Raw genomic sequence first — 17681 nt, forward strand, 5'->3', positions numbered from 1 at the left:
GCTAACTGTTTCACTGCTGATCGTTTTAGTGGAAATGGCCCTCTAATGTGCTCATCCCAAACTGCCTCTCATGCCTTCTCAGCTACCCAAAGTTCCAGCTTCTCCCATCAACTTCTACATCTATACAAAAATCTGTAGGATATGGAAACTAGAATATGTGGCTGCAGAGTAAAACAAATGTAATGTGCAATCAAAATGAACATCACATGGGCTTCTACTGCATGGATTTGTATTGCTCAGTTCCATATATAATTAAATCACAACTCATTTAAATTATATAAATGAAGCTGCCACAGAATCCAGGGGCCTCACCATAGAATTTGGTCTGTCTTGCTCCAGAATATATGGGGGTTCTTGCTTGCAAAGTGTGCTGTTGCTTTAAATAATCTGCATGTCTGATCTCTCCTGGATCTAATATTGCCAACTCAGAGTATTAAAAAATAATGAGATTGGCTTAAGTCATGAGATTTTAAAGATACTTATAAATATGGGGTTCTCTTTATTTACTTGCTGGACTTTTTTAACCTCCTGGGTTCTTCTCTGCAGCCATGAAGTCTGGAAATCTCCTTTTAATAAAAAAATAAAACAAAAAACACCCCCCCAATTCTTACATGACCACGTGAGTCCAGGAGCTGGGGCTTTCCTACCCCCCTCCCCAGATATTACAAGACCCCTGATAAAATTGCAAGAGTTGGCAGCACTGTAAATCCATGTTCATGTACCAATACCAGTTAAGCCTAAAGCTTTTCCAAGGATGGATTATTTTAACTGCTAGAAGGAATGTGGCGTTGCCAAGATACTGAGTGTGTGAGGAATATGGAAAGGGAAAGAGAGACACGTTTAACAAATGGAAGGACTCTAATACAGATCACTAATGCTAGAAACAAATGGGAGCCCTAGAGTCTGAGTAGGACTCGCCAGAAAATCTTTCCTCATTCTGGGCAAATTTTAAACTACTGACCCAAGACAATCAGCTGTCTTGAGTACGGCTGAACATTTCAGTCAAGGAAACTAATGCTATCCAAATCCCTGAAACGTATTAAGGTGGAATATATATTTATCCTTTACAGAGGAATGGAAGGGAGTTAGTCTAGTAGAGGCAGCCGTCTGGAAGAAAAGGGCTTTATTTTTCCTTTCTGCTTTAAGAGACAAAGGGAAGGACAGTGAGATGAAGCCTGACACACCTGTTAACCAGGAGCTGCCAGCCCACTTTATCTAGGGGCAAAAACAAACGAACCCAGAAGTAAGAGCTGAGTCTTAGAAACGCCTTCAGAATCCAGCTAATTGTGAAGACTGTGGCAGAGTCCTCAACATTCAGTCCCTGCACCTCCGTCCTCAGTGCAATTCCAGTCAGGAGCCTGTAGGACAGCTGGGACCAGTAGCCCTTTGAACCATTGACATTTCTCCATTTCATACTCTGGATCTGAAGACTCTGAGGCTGGTAAAATTCCATAATAGGCAGAGAATCTGCCTTTATTTCCTTAATCTACTGCACAGTATTCGTCACGAGCAGGCATTGTCACAGTGCTGCTTGTTAACTTGCCAGCCCTGGAGTTGCCCAAACTCTCTTGCTGTCAAAAGCCAGGAGCTTTCCTGGGCAACCTGGTTCTTAAACTTATTCTTTCTCTCTCTCCATAAAGTGAAGCATGCACAGATGCTCATCAATCAGGAAGGTTTCAGATGAGCTCATTTTCTGTTACGATCCTTTGTCACCAGTGACCTGGCTGCTCAGGAGTGTCGCATGCAGTGTGCTAATTGTACACACCCCTGGTGAAATCCTGGCTCCATTTAAGTCCGTGGGAGATTTGCCCTGGACTCTAACAGAACCAGGAGTTAAAACAGTGTTGTTGAAAAGGTCTGGGCACTGGCGCTCTGGCTCTATCACTGTGCTGGGGACTAGGAAGAAGTTGGCCCCAAAGTTTCCTGTAGCAGGGGAATCTGCCATTGCTTGGATTGCTAGGTTAATGGTCGCTTTGCACTGGTCGACCTGCCTAAAGTAGCTTCAAGCTGGTGGTGAGGACATTGACCTTGGGCAGGTTACTTCACCTCCCTTTGCCTCAGTTTCCTCACCTGTGAAATGGGGATGATGCTGAGTTCCTTTGCAAGGCACTTTTTGATGTATGGACAGAAAGTGCTATGTGAGAGGTGCTATGATTGACATGGGCCGATGGTTCTGAAGTTCCCTAAGTTTCTGATTTAGCTGGGGATTGGTCCTGCTTTGAGCAGGGGGTTGGACTAGATACCTCCTGAGGTTCCTTCCAACCCTGATATTCTATGATTCTAAGTGAAGGTGCAGCATATAAGCCACTCAGAGGCAACAGGCTATCTGCCCCTGTTAGGCTCAATCTCAGTAATGCACCCATTTGGCTAACGACGAGCTTCCCCTTCAAAGAAAAAGCCCTGAGATTTATTGTAGCAATTGGTTCCTCATCAGCTTCTCCCTGTTTTGTCATCACATGGGTTAGAGTCCTGGGATGGATATGACTGGTATATTATCTGTACTCCCATTGCACCTAGGATCCCATTGTGCTAGGCACTGTACAGACACAGAGCAAAAAGATGGTTCCTGCCCCCAAAGAGCTTACGATCTTCATGTAAGACAAGACAGCAAATAGACACAGACAGACAGGGAAGTATAAGGAAACAAAGAAAGAATACAGGTCAATATGATAGGCAGTGATCTTAGTGCACCAGTGATCTGATTGCCATGATCCCTACCAAAGAACTGAGAACAAAGGGGAGTTTTAAGGTAGGATTTGAAGTAGAGCAATGAGTTGGTTTTGTGGATATTTACGGGGAGCGCCTCCTAAGTGTGAGGGACAGAATGGGAGACAGCGCGAAGGTGCTTGTCTGAAAATGTAACGAGTGGGCGGTTGGAGGCCGGCGTGATTGGCTGATCAGAGGTGGGAGTTGACGTTTTGATAGTGGTCAGTGAATGAAAGGGAGGCTAGGCAAGGCCTTGGAAGTGAAGGCAAGCATCTTATATTTGATGCAGTGCAGTGGTGGGAGCCAGTGGAGGGATGCAAAGAGAGAGGTGGAAATGACAGGCTAGGAAAATGGGAGGGGAGATGGCGCAGTAGCTGGAGAGGGAAGCGTGGCCACGCATGGATTGTTTCAGGTCAGAGCATGCTTTTATCATGAGGGGAAAGTGCCAGAGGAGAGCGAGTGGTTAAGGGGAAGAGTAATGGAGGGGCATGAGAATGGACAGGAGGCAGATGAGGAGATGGGACAGGGCCACCGGGGCAAGAGGAGGGGTAAGAGGAGGAAAGGAGACGAGAAATGTCTGTGTTTATGGCTGGGGAGAAGGAGGCGGGAGTTACAGAGAGGAAAGGGAACGCAAGCTGAGTGGATGCAGAAAGTCCCGTTGTGGTCCGTCATTTTTTTCCTTTTGGAAGAAATTAGCGAGATCCAGTGAAGACAGGGCACAGTGGAAGCAGGTGCAGGGAGGGGCTTTGAGAAGTGAATCAGAAGTGCTGAAAAGACAGCTGGGATTTGTGGGCTTGGGATTCATTAAATAGGGGAAAGAAGATGGCAAAACGGAAGGAGGAGAGAACAACTTTGGAGTGGAGGGAGTCAGCCTGAGACAGCGGTGTGAGAGGAGGGGTGTGGATGTTGGGGGCGAGCCAGGGAAGGGGGTTGGCAGGGCAGACCTTGTGACGGGAGCAGGGACAAGAGTTAAGGATGGCATGCAGAGAAGCCACCTTGATTTATTTCCTTAACCTACTGCCTGGTATTCCTGCTGCACAGGCATTGTTGTATACCCTGCCAGCTACGGCTCTGCTCCAAAATCTGCTCTCGCTGTGAAAAGCCAGGAGCTTTCCCCGGGACTCTGGTTCTTAAACTCACTGTGATTTCTCCTTTTCCATAAAGTGAAGCAAGAACGTAAGAACGGCCATACTGGGTTAGACCAGAGGCCCGTCTTGCCTAGTATCTGTCTTCCAACAGTGACCAATGCCAGATACTTCAGAGGGAATGAACAGAACAGAGCAATTATCAGGTGATCCATCCCCGCCATCCAATCCCAGCTTCTGGCAGTCAGAGGATTAGGGTATATCTACAGTGCAATTAGACATCTGGTTGGCTTGTGTTTGCTTGGGCTGCGGGGCTGTTTAATTGTGGTGTAGATCAGTGGTTCTCAACCTCTTTTTCATTTATGGACCTTTAAAGAATTTTGAATGGAGGTGTGGCCCTTTTGGAGGTTGTCCAAAAAACCTCTCTAATGGTAACAACCAAGGCACAGTCTGAAAGACCACAGGCTGAGAATCGCTGGTGTAGATGTTCTGGCTCAGGCTTTAGCCCAAGCTCTGGGACCCTCTCACTTTGCATTGCAGCTAAACAATCCTGCTGTCCAAGCCCTGTGAGACCAAGTCAGCTGGCACAGGCCAGCTGTGGATTTTAAATTGCAGTGTAGACATACTCTGTGGGGGTCACCCAGAGCATGGGGTTGCATCTCTGACCATCTTTGATAATAACCATTGATGGATCCATCCTCCATGAACTTCCAATTCTTTTCTGAACCCAGTTATTCTTTTGGCCTTCACAACATCCCATGGCGATGAGTTCCACAGGTTGACTGTGCATTGTGTGAAGAAGTACTGTCTTTTGTTTGTTTTAAACCTGCTAGCTATTATAAACCAGGAAGGATTCAGAGGAGCTCCTTTTTGGTTACAAGCCTTTTCCAATCAGCCAGGACAGCAAAGCAGTGTCACACACATTGAATTTAGCACATTCACGTGATACCAAAATATTGGTGTCTCAGAGCCTGTATTTACTAGTACAGTCTAATGCACCCTCAGCCCCCACCTGGGCTGAGACTTGATTACTGTCATTTAGACTCAGTACAAATCCAAGTGGCTACTGACAGACCATGCATTACATATTAGATTTGTAGTAGTTACTAAAACTGGGCAAATTTTCTTGACAAACATTTCCTGGCAAAAAATGCAGATTCTGCGTTCAGAAGCATTTTATGGATACCTGTCGATTTTTGCCACTTAGTTTTGCTTGCAGGAAAGAAAAAATTGAAATGGCTTTTATTTTTCCAATTCGAAACAACTTTTCCTTTGGAAATTTCCATCAATTTTTAAAAAAAGATTAAAAGCACTCAAAATCCAACCAGCATGTTTGTGCTCAACCCAAAACAAAAGTTTAGGCCAACCCCAAATTATTTTTTCTTTTTGATTTGCCAAAACATGTGTGTTTTGGTTTGATCGGAAACAATTAATTGTTTTTTTCAGAATTGGCAGCGAAGCGAAAAAATCCATTATTTGCTCAGCGCTAGTTACAGTTATTTGTGTTTGTTGTTGCTCTGGGCCCCAGGACTAGGAGTTGCACAGACACATAGTGAGAGACCATCCTTGCTTTGAAGAGCTTACAGTCTAAATAGAAAAGACAGACAATAGATCACCATCTCAATTTTACAGTGGCATAGAAAGTGATTTGCCCAAGGTCACGTAGTGGGTCAGTGGCAGAACTGGGCAAAGAACCCAGGTCTCTGACTCCCAGGCCACTGACTGATCCACTAGTCTACACTTCTCCATGGGCTCTTTCAGTAAATGAAATTGGAGAATGGCAGGTCTTTTGTTACATGTGAAAGGTTCAGCTGTGCTTTTCCTGTCAGAAAGTATCCAGCAAGGGAGGAAAACGTGGCAGCCTCTCCTATTCTCACTCAGTCTGTGTGTCTCTGTTATAAAGAGTGGCTGCATTCTCGAATGTGACTGTAAAAATCCCATCCTGCTTGTTATCTCTCTACCAGACACCCATCTCTTTGGACCCACCATCAACTTGAGTTAGTGTAGACAAAATCCAACTTCTTCTTTTCCCTCCCCAGCCTTCTCCTGTCCCCACCTTTCCCTATTGCAGCTGACAATGCTGCCATCCTTCCTCACTCTGGACTGTGATCCGGGGTTAACCTAGACTCCTTCCTTGCCCTTGACCCACACACTCACCCCGTGTCCAAGTTTTGCCATTTCTTCCTGCACAACATTTAGGAGCTGTTCATTTTCTTTCCATCCCTCATTGGTGCCTGGCTCAGCTGCTGCACCTTCCTCTTCCTGGCCTCACATCACCCTCCATCCTGCTCCAGTCTGTCTGAACATTATTCTCTTTGCCCATCACTCCAGTCATTTCGCCATCACTCTGAAATTATCCACTGGCTCTCCTATGGCATCACATTCATGCTGCTTTTCACTACTTTCAATGCCCTACATAGCTCTGCATCACCATACTTGTCTTGTCCTGGTCTTGCCTGCCGCCTCACTGACTCCATTAATACTACCAGCCACATCCATCCAGTGGTCAGCTTCTCCCATGATTGTCTCCATGGTTTGGTGCTATCCCCGCAGCATGCTATGACCTCCCTGAGCTCATCCACAACACCTGTACCCTTTCCCCAAGACCCTCTTTTGCTGTGCTGACTTTGTGAATGTAGATGATCTTATCTGGTCAATGTATGGCCAAGTACCACCTTGTATGTTCTACATCTCTTCCAACCTTCACCTGGCCTTAGATTGCAGTCTCCCTAGTACAAGGGTTGTCCCTTCTTGTGTGCTAGGTGTTTCACATACAGACAAGGAGCACTACCACAAATTAAACAAGCAGTTACTTAGTGACATCCATTAAATTTGACACATCCAATCTGATGCACTAAATTTGTTCACTTTGTAAACCAAACATTTTCTCCCTAGTAGTCAGGACTACAAAATCAATCTTTGATCTGATCAGAAAGTTGTGTTCTTCCTGCCCATTACTTTACATCATCTCCAGGAATAAAGCTTCTGCAACGAAACAAATTCTGTTGATGATGCACAAAGGAGAATAGAATCCAGTTTGCTTTTCTGTGGCTATATTGGTTCTGCAAGGTCTAATGGGAGTGAAGATTTAGGCCTCCATTCTTGGAAAGACTTAAATGAAGGCAGTGGAGTTCCTTCAGATTTACACGGATGTATCAGAGAGCAGAATGTAGCCCTTTATCTATGAAGGAAAATGAAGAGTTGTTTGTCCCAGGATATGAGAGAGACAGGTTAGATAAGGTAATAACTTCCACCAACAGAAGTTGGTCTAATAAAAGATATTACTTCACTTACCTTATCATCTTAAATGACCCACTTAAATGACCCATCCACATCTTCTATTTCTTGCTTTATCTCCTGTTCACCTTTATATAACATGGGTGAGATCGTCAGCTGGTATAAATACATGTGGTCCACAGAGCCCAGTGGAAAATGTGTGGTCTAATGCAATGGCATTGGACCAGGAGTCAAGAGATGTGGGTTCTCTTCTGAGCTCTGACCGCCACTATAAACTTTTGCAAATTGTTTATCTTCTCAGCTTTTGTCAGTCTTATCTATTTAGATGGGAGGCAAGGACTGTCTTTCACTGCTTGAGCATACAGCTCCTAACACAATGGGCTCCTCATCTCAATTGGGTCCTTTAGATGTAATACAAATGATAGATAACAGTGCATTTGATTTGTGCCAGCTGGGAATCTGGGACTCTGTCCAAGGTAAAAGTAAGCTGGCTGATCAGAGGCAGTAGTGGTTGCTAAACCATCTCTTCCTCCATCCTGTGCCTCAGGGGAAGTTACAACACAAGGAAGAGAGAGAGAGAGAAATCACAGAATTACTCTTGCATAGGTAATGAGAACAGATTGCATTTTTTTCAGGCTTGTCACAATTATGGATTTATAAGATGCCATTTCCTAGGTTCATTATAACCCTTTTGTCAAGACTTTAATGCAAACTACTCCTTTTGATGTCTTAATTTTTTTCCTGCCCCCCTCTCCATGGCCAGGGCATGTGTGAATGGATAGTTAGTCCAAAAAATGCAATACAGTGCAACTGTTGTGGTGCAGCTTCTTCCATACAGATGAACCCTAAAGTGCCCGAATACACTGGATTGTCTTTCCCAAAGGCAGATACTTAGAGTCCAAGGGTCTGATTCCATGGCCACTGGAGTCCAGGGAAAGACACTCCATTGAGTAAAATCCTGGCCCTACGGAAGTCAATCACAAGGCAGCCGTTGGCTTTGGTGGGGTTAGGATGTCACCTCATGGCTTTGGTGGGCATAGAATCCGGCCCTTTGGAAGTCAGAGGGAGTTTTGGTTATTTAGGGATTGCAGAGACAACAAGGGGACATGGCACACAGGGAAGCAAAGTTGAAGGGAGGCTAATCCATATGTCTGCAAGGGAACAAAACCTGGTTTTCTTGTTCATTTTATTTGAATTTATTTGCTAAGCCTCCTGGGTTTTGATAAGGTACTTGAGGGAGGAGGCTTGGCAGGTGGGAGTTGAGAAGAGATGCCCCAGACATAGGGGGAGCAATAGAAACTGGACAGGGCAGGAAGGATCCAGTTTTCATTCAAGTCACTTCTTGCATTTCTTCCAGCCTCCATGGGAGCTGGACCATGCCCAAAAGAGGCATGCAGAATTCCAAGATCAGTAGGTTTGGTTTTTCAAATGAGCCTAAGGGAGCTAGGTGTCCAAATGTCATTGAAATAAAGAGTTGGGTGCCTACCTCCCTCGTGTGCCTTGGATTATCCCAGCCATTGGGCCGAAGGTGTGACAGAGCCCCCAAGCAGGAGGAGCAAATGCCAGCTCTACAGGAGAGTTTTGTGGAAAACCAAATCTGAGGCAACCTTAGAGCAGCTGAGTTGGATGGTCTTAGATCATTTCCCAGAGGATAGGTATTCATATGGCAGAACACATCCCCATAGTTGGCACGAGTTAATTATGCTCTACCCCCTGGAGATAGGTCCCTCTAGGGCTGGGATGATGCATATTGGCAGGGCTGGATGTTGAGGAAAGTTGCCCACACGTTGCGTGTATGTGTTCTGATGGCAACCAGACAGTTCACTCTCTATGGTTGTCAGTTGTTTACTTTTCATGTGCTCCACGTACAAACGCAGACAAATGAAGAATAGCAGCAATAAAAATAGAAGTGGTTGGAGATGTGCATTTCTGGATCACCAAGGAGACTTTTGCATTGTGGTTTGCATCTGACTTGCCTAAGCTACCCAGAAATGAAAAGTCATGTACAGGAACTTGTGCTATATCATGAAATTTATCGTGGCAAATGACAGTAAGAACCAGAACCTGCCTGGTGAGTTACCGTGTTGCTTTCATTTATGGGGATAAATTGACTACATTATGATCCCCATAAATTGCATTTATTCCCCACCAATTTGTTAGGTGCTGTATATCAGAAAGCCCTGACTTCTCTGCTAATGACAGAATTGCCTCAGCCCAATCCTAGACGTGAAGCGAACATGGCTCATTGGACCCCAATCTCACCTTTTTCTCTGCTCATTGCCTTTCTCGCCCTCTCGTGGGCCCCAGCCCCATTCTTACAGGGGTGGTTTTTTGGCCACCTTTTGTCTCCTGCTGCTGGTCCCCTTGCATTGTCCTCTCTTCTGCTCTTGGTAGCTGTGATTCCCACCCTCCACCCCACACTATCAGAATGCCCAGTTCACGTCACCCACAAACCCATTTACTGCTCACTAAGATCTAGCTAATTATTGTCTTGAGAACAAGAATATGCTCCTGGGCAGAGGTGAGGGGAGAAATGTGGAGCTCAGCTCTGCTCTCAGCCACCCCAATGCAAGCCCAGTAGTAACAGCCCTACATTGAGTGCTGTTGCTCTGGATTTAAAAAAAATGAGAACAGACTTTGGCTTATTTCTGTGGATTAAACACAGGACCGGCATCAGTCCAGTCTTTGTATTAGGGATGGGTCAGAAGCAGAACCTCAGATCCTAATAGCCCTGAGCACGAGGGAAGTTTGGCACCTGCACTGTAATGTATGGCTTGGACCCTCTGCATTATAGTCTCAGTGGGTTTATTTTTCCCTTTCCTTATAGCAGCTTCATGTGGGATGCAGCTGGTGGAGTTATTCCTGATTGGCACCTGGGTAACTTACAGCAGAACCAGGCCCAGTTCAGTGAGCTACCATGGTACTCACTTCCCTTTTGAGGTGGATTTTTCTTTTTCTGCCTCTGACTCCAGTGGTGTATTCTTTTGTCCTAACTCAGAGGTTCTCTGCACTCCCTCTCCCCACATTCACTCTAGGAACCACCTTGCTTCCCAGCACCCCAAAACCCCTGTGTTGTATTGTGCAGACCTCCAGAAAGAGCTCTGTGCACTAACGCTTAGTGAATCTCTGCTCCAAACCTTTCCTCTTTCACTCCCATTGTGCTGTCCTTCAGCACGTCCCTGCTCTTTCTTAATAACCTCCCTTGGGCATTGGGGATGATGGGTTTTGTCGGTGCAGAGGGCTTCAGGCAAGCAACTCCTCAGGTGCCTATTCCAAACCAAGCTGAACCTCCAAACCTGTTGATGTTCACCCATTGCTGGTTGCACTAATGATGGGTTTTTTTCCAATGCCAGGTGCATTGCTCAAATATGCTAGGAGCATCCTGATTTGCAGCACTATGCATGTGGGTGTCAGCTCATGCTTCCTTCAATCCTTCCCTTCACGCTTGATCAAGTAACAGGAGTCTGCGTGGTCATTTGTGACTTATTTCTGACACCCAGGCATGCAGACGTGCCGTGTAGTTCTGGCAGATAAGCGCTGGTCTCCATTTCACGGCTTTTCTTTAAGTAACAACCCTGCCGCTTTCACAGAGCCATACATATTTATAGGTGTGTGTTCTCGGCCTTTCCCCGGAATACACAAATCTCTTTCGCGACTGAGCACCTCTAAATCAGTGTCGCTAACACTGATGATTGTATTTTTACACTTCTTTCCATGACAAAGTTAATTTCTAGAGGATAACGCAGAGACGACAGTGATTACGTCTTTTACTTCAAACTCTGGGAAGAATGAGGAGGAAAACAGGCTCAGGTGGGCTGAGCAGGGGAGAGCAGCAGTACAAATTGGAACAAGGGTCCCTTCTCCAAGGGCGTGGGGAACCAGGAATCTCTATTGTGAAAGGCCGCAGGGTAAGGCTATACCCGCGTGCAGAACTGGGAGAGCAGGGGAGCTCCCTCTATTTCTGATGGGCAGGGCTGAGCTATGGAGCAAAGCCCAAGGGGAAGCCAGTTGTTCAGTGACAATAAACGGACCACAACACTCGCTCTGAGCAGAGATCTGAGGGATGAGACCAGATATCTAACACAGCAACCTTGCTGTACTGGTGGTTAGTTCCTTTTGGAGCAGGCTAATTCCTATAACCCCAAAGGTGAGCAGCTGGGGTTCCCACCCTGCTCTCACCACAATATGCTCAGTCAGCGTACAGTCCAAATTTAGGCCCAGATCCTCAAAGGTATTTAGGCACCTGCCACCTGTTGAAATCAGTGGAAGTCAGGTGCCTAATACTGTCAGGGATCTGGGCCTTAGCTCTTTCCTGGGGATTAGTTTTAGCGGAAATTGAAATAACAATAACACAATCTAACAGCCTCAGCTTTCTGCCCAGATTGGTGTTCTCAAAGTTTCCCTGAAAAGCCCTCTCTACTCTAGACCCAAGTTCCCATCTCCCTTATATCCTGGTGAGGTTCATAAATTCAAAGGCCAGAAGGGGCCGTTGTGATCATCTGGTCTGACCTCCTGTACAATGCAGGCCAGAGAACTTCCCCAGAATAATTCCTAGAACATAACTTTTAGAAAAACATCCAATCTTGATTTAAAAATGATCCGCGATGGAGAATCTACCACGACCCTTGGTAAATTGTTCCAGTGGCTAATTACTCTCACTGAAAAATGCACGCCTTATTTCCAGTTTGAATATGTCTAGCTTCAACTTCCAACCATTTACACCTTCCTTTGCTAGATTGAGGAGCTCTCTATTATCAAATATTTATTTCCCATGTAGGTACTTGTAGACAGTGCTCAAGTTACCTTTCTTTGTTAAACTGAAGGAGCTCAATTTATTTAGCTTATCACTATAAGGCACATTTTCTAATCCTTTAATCATTCTCATGGCTCCTCTCTGAACCCTCTCCAATGTATCAGCATCTTTCTTGAATTGGGGACACCAGAACTGGACACAGTATTCCAGCATCAGTTGCATCAATGCCAAATACAGAGGTAAAATAACCTCACTACTCCCACTCAAGATACCCTGTTTATGTCTACAAGGATTGCATTCACCCTTTTGGCCACAGCATTGCCATGTTCAGCTGATTATCCACCACGACCCTCAAATCTTTTTCAGAGTCACTGCTTTCCAGGGTAGAGTCCCCCATCCTATAAGTATGGCCTGCATTCTTTGTTCCTAGATGTATATGTTTACCTTTAGCAATATTAAAACACATATTGTTTGCTTGTGCCCAGTTTACCAAGCAATCCACATTGCTATGAATCCGTGACCTGTTGTAATTATTTACCACTTCCCCAATTTTTGTGTAATATGAAAACAATCAGTGATAATTATGTTTTCTTCCAGGTCATTGAGAAAAATGTTAAATAGCGTAGAATCATTCCCTGTGGGACCCACTAGAAACATCTGTTTGATTCTCCATTTACAATTAGATTGAGACCTATCAGCCTTTTAATTCATTTTATGTGGGCCATGTTAATTTTGTACTGTTGTAAATTTCTAATCAAAATGTCATGCGGTACCAATTCAGTGCCTTACAGAAGTCTCCATATATTACATCAACACTATTATCTTTACTAACCAAACTTGTAATCTCATGAAAAAAGATGTCAAGTTAGCAGATGGTGTGATGTTATCTGATTAAAATATGACCATATAGATCATTGTTGCAACCACTGTTATATATTTGCAACAAATCTTGTACAAAATGTGGCATGTAAGATGTCTATGAAAAGGTTATGATTGGCTGGTTATGATTATGCTATCTGTATGCATATATCATATTTGGTATTTGAAGTTATGAATAATGGCTCTGTACCTGAGGTAATGCCCACAAGGAAACAGTTTTTATGAATTTTGTTAGGCAGTGTGGTGAAACAGACGTTTACTTTTGTTGCTGGTTTGGAATATCTTTCGGAAGAATAACCACCAGTTTTGGGTTGTGTTTGCCTTGTTTCTCATCAGTTTGTCCGAAGTTTGGCATTCTCAGTAGTGGCCCACGGAGACAGAGTTAGAACTGGTATCCATTTTCCATAAACCCGTGTTGACTGATGTTAATAATAGTACCCTCCTTTAATTCTTTATTAATAAAGTTCCATATCAGCCACTCCATTATCTTGCCTGGGATTGATGTCAGACTGACAGGCTTATAATTACTTGGGTCATTACATTTGCTCTTTTAAAATATTGGCACGATATTAGCTTTCTTCCAGTCTTCTGGAACTTCCCCAGTCAGGGCCGGTGCAACCATTTAGGTGACTTAGGTGGTCGCCTAGGGTGCTAGGATTTGGAGGGTAGCATTTTCTTCAGCAGCGACCGCGGCGGCCGGATCTTCGGCTGCGCCGGTCACCACCAGCATTTAGGCGGAGGGAGCTGGGGCAGGGGAGCGCGGGGAGGGCCGCCTGCAGCAAGTAAGGGGGGGGTGGTGGCACGCAGGGGAACTCCCCGCCCCAGCTCACCCCTGCTCCACCTCCTCCCCGAGTACGCCGTGGCTGCTTCACTTCTCCCGCCTCCCAGGCTTGCGGCGCCAATCAGCTTAGGTGCCGCAAGCCTGGGAGGCGGGAGAAGTGAAGCAGCGACGGCGTGCTCGGGGTGCTCGTGCTCGTGCGCGGAGCAGGGGTGAGCTGGGGCGGGGAGGGGGGGGTGCCTCAGGGCGGAGGGTGGGGAGCTGTCACAGGGGAGGTGCCTCAGAGTGGGGGCTTGGGGACAAGGGAGGGCGCAAGGTGGAAGTTTCTCCTAGGGCGTGAAACATCCTTGCACCGGCCCTATCCCCAGTGTTCCAAGACTTACTGAAAATCAACATTAATGGTCAGCCTGCTCTTTTAAAACTCTTGGATACAAGTTATCCAGACCTGCAGATTTAAAAATACCTACCTTTTAGTAGCTGCTTTTTAACATCCTCTTGAAATATGAATAGAATCGAAACAGTGTGAACAAGCCACACCTAACAAAAGTCAACCAAATGTATTCAGCAGCTTTGTTCAGTATTCTTGCATCTGCTAACAGTGTGAGTTAACAGAAGAGCCCTGTTAATACCCCACCTTTCCACTTCAAAGGCGATCCCGCTTGGCATGCCCGTCGTGTTGAGAGCTTGGGTTGGGTCTTGTGGCACAGCTGACTTCGTTCCCCCGCTTGTAACACTGGTGCTGTGTGAGCTACATGAATGGCCACCCTCTACTCCAGTCCCTTCTTTTTATGCAAACATTTGAAAACGGCGAGCTCTGCAGCGCCAGATGTTGGATTCCCAAGGAGACAGCACCGGAGCAAGAGGGGCAGCTGAGCACTGTGACGCTCTTTGATTGTTTACATACAGACTGATGGAATGGGCTTGATTTGACTCTGGAAAGCTAAGTCATTTAGCTTATTCCACCCTGATAAAGCTCCTGTTCCCCATGCATTATTCAGTCCGGTTAATCTGTCCATGTACTCTGCAAAACAACACACACACAAATCAGTGTGTTCTGTTTCTAGAGACAGAGGCAGTTCCTGTTCAGAGGAAGTTCCCCGGTCTGTGGTGGTGAGGGAGATATTTTAAGCATGTAATTGCCCTGAGGTGTCAAGAGCCTGTGTGCCAGTTAATGTGTGTGTCGGTAGGGAAGCACAATCTTGGCCCCTCTCTGATCCTGACAAAGGAAGCCCCTGAGACTTAATTGGGAACATGGGCTGCAGCTTCAGACCAGCCGTCTATCATTGATTCATTCTACCAAGGTGGTGGGGCTTTGGGAACAAAAAGGAGCTTCTGGATCTGCACTGCCTGCCCATTGGTCTCCAGGTGGAGTTTAAAGTGTTTGGCAATGAGCTGTACTGCCCTACATTGCTTGAGACCTGCCTACCTGAGAGACAGCTGCCTGTTGTCCCAGTGACCAACCCCTGCCACAGCTCTGGTCAGCGGAGACACCAGACCTCGATTCCCCTTGTTATGAAAGATATTGGGCGTTGATTCTCCGTGAATGCCCCAGGACTCTGAATCTTGCTGCCAGCCTTGGTATGATATAGCCCAAACTTGATGACTGTCCGAGAGGGGACCTGATGATAATCTTCAGATACATTAAGGGCTTTTATTAACAGGAGGGTGATCAATTGTTCTCCATGTCCACTGATGGTAGAACAAGAACAGAGGGCTAAATCTTCAGCAAGGGAAAGTTAGGTTAGGTGTTAGGAGAAACTTTCTCTCTCTTAGGGTGGTTAAGCTCAGGAATCGGCTGGCCGGACAAACACCTGTCAGGGATGACCTAGGTCTAATTGGTCCTGCCTTAGCACGCGGAGCTGGACTGGATGATCTGGTGAGGTCCCTTCCTACATTGTCATGATTCTGGGCACCGCAGAGGCCATTTGCTGGGCAGGTTTGGGGAAAAGGTTAAAGGTCCGTCCCAGGGTTGCAGGTGAAAGACGCTTTTCTGTTGCTTTGGTTTGTTGGCTGGCTAAGTTAAATTGTTACCCTGCTTATAATCAGGGTGACTGGCAAAGACTGGGGGTGAAATTCTGACCCCATTGACGTTAATGGCAGTGTTGTCTTTTTATCATTTCATGACAAACCTATGAAGGAACCACATGCGGTGACCAAATAGTCCATTATTTAGTGAACAAACCCCACACACAGTGCTTAGCTACAGATACACACTGCTGCTCTTGTTGGACTGTAGCTGCTTCTCAAGCATAGAACACAGTGAGCACCGCTGGGGGCTCACGACTGATTTAAAGGGGTATTACTGTATTCCTATACATGACACAGTTATGCCTTTGACTTCAGTGGAGCCAGGATTTCAACCCAAAGTGACTTGGTGACCATTACGTTGTCTCTTTCACAGCACTTGCTCTTTAGCTGGTCCTCCTTGTTCTTCCAGTTCGCCGTGTTTTAGAGTAAAGGGAAACAAAAACAAACCCGAACGCCCATTGTGTATGAGAAAGACAGGTCTGATTAAATCAGGCTATGGTCATGCACTGATTTCACTGCTGCCTGATTTCTTTTCTCATTGGTATTTGCATGTGAGGAGTCTATTCTAAGCGATCCCCCTCATGCTCACCTTCTGTAGTAAAGTAGGTGCAATAGAGATTAGTGCTTCAGAGCTGGGAGCAATGTGTGATTTAGTTGGGGATTGGTCTACTTTGAGGAGGGGGTTGGACTAGATGACCTCCTGAGGTCCCTTCCAACCCTGATATTCTATGATATAATATGTGGCCTGAAATGCACTGATCTGGCCAACTATGGGATTTCCAGTGGAGCTGCCTCTGCCCACATGAGGTTTGAATTTTGCCTTACATGTTTGTCAGAGGGGTCTTTCCTCCTTTTTCCTATGATGTTCTCCAAAAGGGGCTTGAAGAAAACATCCCTCTAAAGTCCAGCTAGAGAGAGAGTCCATGTGGCTCATTCCACCCTTGTTCTTTCACGTGAGCCTGCCAGCGAGGTTGGCAATTCGTGTCAGTTGTGCTGAGTTTGTCTTGATGTGGAAAATTCTTCTCCAGGAGGAACTGGATTGAAACCAACTCTTTCACACAGGCCACTGAGCAGCCATCCAGTGGTCATAACTTTTAGTTAGAGCTGACCTGGTTCAGAGAGAGAACCATAGTCGATGGCAAGGGGAACCCATGCAGACCTGGTATTGGAGCTGCAATGTCCTAGCCAGTTAGCCAAGTTGGTTCTTCTAATTGCAAATACCTTATGGAGTCTGATTCCTTTATATGGTTTGGAAAACTCCCAGGGGGTTCTGCAGACCCGGCAGCAGATGGCAGGGGAGAAACAGGGCAAGTGGATCATGTTATGATCAGCGTTATCCCTTGTGTGGCTTTGTCATTAGTCATTATTCCTGCCCCTTTGTTGTTGGATGAAAAATGTGTTCCTTGGTTATGAGATTACATGATGATGGCTATACTCAAAATGGCCTTTTGCCATTACAGGACATATCTGTAGCATATCACAGCAAAGGGAGGTGAAATAAAGAACCTAAGCAATTTTTATCCCTGAAAGGGCCTAGCGGTTTTCAGTTTTAAGATTGCACAGTGAGGGGGGTTAATTTTCTGCCAGTTTCATTAAGCTCCTGGTCTCAGGCACAGATTCATTGTGGACTATTTACTGTTCTTGTTGCCATCTTTGTCATTGGAATGGGATATCAGCATGTTAATGCCTCATATAATCGGTGAATGATGGCCATGTGCTGTCATTCTTTGACATTTTCAGTGCTCTGTAATTTCATTATCTGGCCATTCTTCCTTTTCCCTGCAGTGTAGTGCCCCTGACATGGCAGTTGTCATCTCTAATGTCTTTTCCTGCTACTGCCCCCACAGAATTTCCTCCGTAGTTATTGGCGGTTTGTCTTTCCCAGAAGGAAAGGAGTCAGGTCAAAAAGAACTTTCTTCATGGTCTTTCGAGCAGCAAAATAATCTCTCACTTCTCTACCGTCATTTTTCTTCCAAAGGGAATCTTATAGACCCATACTGGATAGAGTAGCATCCTGGAAGTGAAGTCACTTTTGGGGTGGAGCACAGTTAGTTTGACTATTGTTCACTGGGTCTCCTTATTTGTTGTGTGTATTTGGATTCCTGTAGCTTATACAAGAAAATGTTCGCAAAGTCCCAAATTTTCAGACTATAGCATGAAAATTCATATTAGAAAATGTGTTTAGCATTCTTTCTCCTATTTAAAAAAAAATCCC

General features: G+C 45.5%; 1 protein-coding gene across 7 annotated transcripts in view; it reads left to right on the forward strand.

Annotated features, from left to right (window-relative positions):
- The window catches only part of SORCS3 (sortilin related VPS10 domain containing receptor 3), a 522792-nt gene that overhangs the window by 166684 nt on the left and 338427 nt on the right, over positions 1 to 17681 (forward strand). The window lies entirely within an intron of this gene.

This window comes from Mauremys reevesii, linkage group 7 (genome assembly GCF_016161935.1).
Source record: "Mauremys reevesii isolate NIE-2019 linkage group 7, ASM1616193v1, whole genome shotgun sequence".
Lineage (NCBI taxonomy): Eukaryota > Metazoa > Chordata > Testudines > Geoemydidae > Mauremys > Mauremys reevesii.